The following is a 4,159-nucleotide window of genomic DNA, read 5'->3' as shown; positions in this document are numbered from 1 at the left end:
CAATGTCACCCGGTGACAAGGACAGGTAGGACTGTGATGGCGGTTAGACTATTTTCATCCTGTCCATGTGTCAGTCAGCAGGAAAATGCTGTGGATGCTTAAAACTTAGAGGATTAGAAGGATGAGACTCTTAGTTGGTTAAATTCTCCAAGTTTCGGTTAGGAGCTGGAGCCTTCAGCAGCCAGCAGCTACACTGCCCTGCCAGGTTGAATCCCACTGTTCTCTGGCCCAGCTCACACAAAAAAATCATCCACTGATATCTGGGAACCTGCATTGACGACACTCAACTGGTTATTGATGGACATATTAACTAATTCCACAGCGTGGATGTGTGATTCATATGCTGCCTGTAGGGCCAGGCTCTCTGCATCATTGGTCAGCATAACTGTCCCGATGTTACAGTGTTGGAAGGTTATTATTGTTAGTTTAATGGTGTCAACACAGTCTGCTAACTGCAGCACAGCTCCTCAGACTGAATTCTATTTATTGTGCTTTTCTGTTATGGCTGGTTTCATAGCCATAGCATAATGACAGAATCATTGCTAAAATCAGTTCAAAGATCACCGAAGTGAAACACAGAAACTGAATTCTTTCTGCAGCCGACAAATCCTCCAGAATAGTTTCATGTGGACGTGTTCTAGCTGGTGAAGTTACAGCTGCCATCGTTAAGCTTTACCTGCTTGTAGAATGAACAAATGAAATCCTTTTTTGTCGCAGCAATTTGACACTAAATGCTCTGTAGGTCTTTGCATTGTCATACATGGTGGACATATCTTTTTTTTTTTCTACCTAAGCGTGGATCTTATCAACCATTTTTAGGGTTATTTGATTGTGTGTTCGCTGACTGTGTGTGTGTGTGTGTGTGTTTGTGTGTGTGTGTAACAAGCTGCTCCTATCAAACTGCCCCTAATGGGAGTAATAAAGCTGTTTGTACTGTGTTAAGGAAGATTAGCTTAGTGTATGCACTGATAATAACTACAATCAGTGAGTGATCTCTTTGACTTTAATAGGGTGGATTATAGCATAAAGGTGAAATGAATTTAGTTTACAGCTGTTACCTGCACAAGACACAGTCGGCCTTGTTTGGATCTGAGAAATAATGCACAGGTGGATTAGTGAATGCAGCCCAGTACAGATGTTTTAACACAGGAACCTCTTGCACATGTTGATGTGTTTGCATGTAATGCTTTGCATCATCCACAGTCTAATTAAAGCAGTAGTAACGTAATAATAACACTGATATGTGATATCTTAGTATGTATTGAGGAGGTTAATGAACAGTCTGGTTGGACTAAACAGGGCAGCAGCACTTACACAGAGAGACTCTGGGTTTTGGGGGTTTTTGGCTGAATTTATTTAACAGTGTTCTGAAATGTGACTGTATAAAATATAACGTGAACATAGCAGCAGGCAGTTTTGTGTGTCTGGTGTAATAAATTCACTCCAATTTACTGGAGATTACCAGTATGTTTTTTTCAGACCAAATGTGCAACAGGAATGTTTTATCTGCTCTGTGAGAATATGTGCTGTTTTACTTACATACAAAATAATCAGTCACAATATTCAATTTCAAGCCTGGCAGTAGCTTGACTTTTCAGCCACTGATTGACTAATGTGTTCCACTTCCCTTTCAGTTCCCTTCCATTTCTTGAGTCTTTCAACTTCTGTCACTGTGATTATTAATAATAATTTAAAAAGCTATTGATAGATCAGACGTTGCACATCTCACACCTCAGGTGATGTGTGATTTCTACTCTTTAATCCACATTGGCAGCTCAGCTAAATGTTATAAATTACCACAGTGCAGTGAGTGTGTGTGCAGTCTGGAGGCTTTGGTGTGCTCACGAGGATCAGCACGTTGCTCTGAAACCTCATCACTGCCTGGCTAAAAAAATTAATTGTGCTTTTGACATTTTATTAAGTGAGTCGGTGTCTTTGGTGAGGCAAAAGAAGAAAGATGAAGCAAGATAAAGAAAGGTGCTTTCTCGTGCTGAGCAGCCAGGATGCTTTTAATCCTGCACTGTCACACACACAAACACACAGACAGTCAAACCCAATTTAGCTGCTGTTCTGGCGGCCAAGTTTTGGGGACATTTAATCAATCCATGAATTGGACCTAGAACCATGGCTGCAAATGAAACACTGAACGTTGCTCGACACAAGGGTGGCACAATGTTAGAGGACACGTCCACAGGTTCCTTCTCCTTCCTGTGGACGTGTCCCTGAGCAGGACGCTGACCTTTGATCTCCCTGTCGAGAGAGAAAACACTCTTCATGGATCAGCAGCATCTCAGTAAATCGATCACACCTGCTTGTTCACTTGACCCCAAAGGATAAGGTACGCAAGCTGAGAATGGCTGTGCTTCAACAGCCTGGAAAACCTGTGACATTTTGATTAAATGGCCTGTTAAACATGGTTGGATACTGCTCAGGCACCATGTGCAGCAAGAGCTTCTTGGTTTTGTCGCCAGCAGAAAGCTAACTGGCTGGTCATTGTGTTTCCATAATGTTTGTTGGCATTTCCAGGTGTTTTCCTCAGTGAGTTCTGCAGCCTGGTGGGTGCTGCTTGGGTGGCATTTTTGCTCCCAGATATGATTGTGTGTGATTTTCTTTTCTTTTTTTGATCTACAGATGGCTTCAGTGCTCAGATGTTTAGTTTGTTTCTTCTGAATACACTGAGCATTAGAGCTGTCATCCCACCCACAGCAGCAAACAGCAGGAGTTCATGCTGTGTTTTAATGAAGACACCTGTCATGTCCCCGGTTGTAGTTCAACAAAGGCACAGGAATAAATAAGGATATGAATGGCAGCTGAACTTCTATTTAGCTGCTTCACTTCCAGCGTCCTGGTGTTGTGCATGGTGGCTGCCTGTCACATCTTTGTTTACTCTTTTTTTCCCATGATACCTCACAGCTGCTCCTGTTCTCTGTTGTAAGATAATGTCCCAAGCACATACACCATCAAAAAACGTACCTTTTGCTTTCTATATGGACCCACAACCCTGCCCTGGGGCACCGTGTCCTGGCACCTTTACATGTGTCAGTCACACTCAAGAAAACCAGCTGCCCAGGTCAAGCTCTTCAAGTCCTGTATCCGGACTGGTCCTCCTGTCTCTATGACAGGTTCACCTGTGTGCTAACAGAGCAGCTGTGTGTTTATGCTGTTTTTAATGACAATGCAGCCTGGCCCATTTCTGACATACTACAAACAGACACCCCCTATTTCTCGCTTGTTGTTGTTATTATTATTATGAAAATGCCTAATGAACATCAACATAAGGAAAAAACCTTTATTTAAACAGTGTTTGTTCCAAATATAAACAATCCAATCAGCAGAACATCATGTATTTCTGTTGGAGGGGCAGTTGTGACCACTGATGCTATAATTTCCAATCGTCCTCTTAGTCGTATAAAAGCTGAATAAAAAGGAAACTGGTGTCCAGTTCTCACAGAGGCTCATCCTTCCCTTTAATCCACCAGAACTGGAGCTCAGGCCATTCAGCAAGTCACTGTACCGGACTGCAGAGGAACTACTGTGCATGCATGTGTGTGGGCGTGTGCGTGTCAGTGTGTGTGTCTTTATGTGTCTCTGTGTGTGTGTCTGGAAAGCATTCAGACAGTTCTGATGCTGTATTGGCTGCTGAGTATTGAGCCAATTAGCTTCCTGGACACAGAGTGTGATAAGAAGGACATGGTGCCGACAGGACAGTAGGCTGAGGACGGACGGAGACTGAAGCCAAGACAGCCAGAGCTAACGATAATGAGGCAGGAGAAGGGAAAACAGTGGATAAGGTGATGCAGAGATACATCCCTGCAGCATGTGCATGTTTTGAATTTGTGCCAGAGGAAACGCCAGAACCCAGCGTGCTGGTACTGGACAAATGCTGGAAGCAGCATCAACCCCAAAAACCTAAAAGTGAAAATGACGACTGACAAAAACGCCAGACAGCGTGTGTTGGCTTCATGGACGAAGACAGTAGGACTGAAAATGACATTGGTGACCACAATACAATAGAATGAAGATGAAAAGATTAATCTGACTGCAGCTCAAAGTCTTCCACATCTTCTTCACACTGCAAGCAACCGTGTTTTTGATCCACTGCCCACATCTCAGCTCATGTATCATTCATCTCTTTCTGTACCGCTGCACAGAAATCCAC

The sequence above is a fragment of the Mastacembelus armatus genome, chromosome 13, assembly GCF_900324485.2.
Source record: "Mastacembelus armatus chromosome 13, fMasArm1.2, whole genome shotgun sequence".
Lineage (NCBI taxonomy): Eukaryota > Metazoa > Chordata > Actinopteri > Synbranchiformes > Mastacembelidae > Mastacembelus > Mastacembelus armatus.
This window is presented reverse-complemented; position numbering follows the sequence as displayed.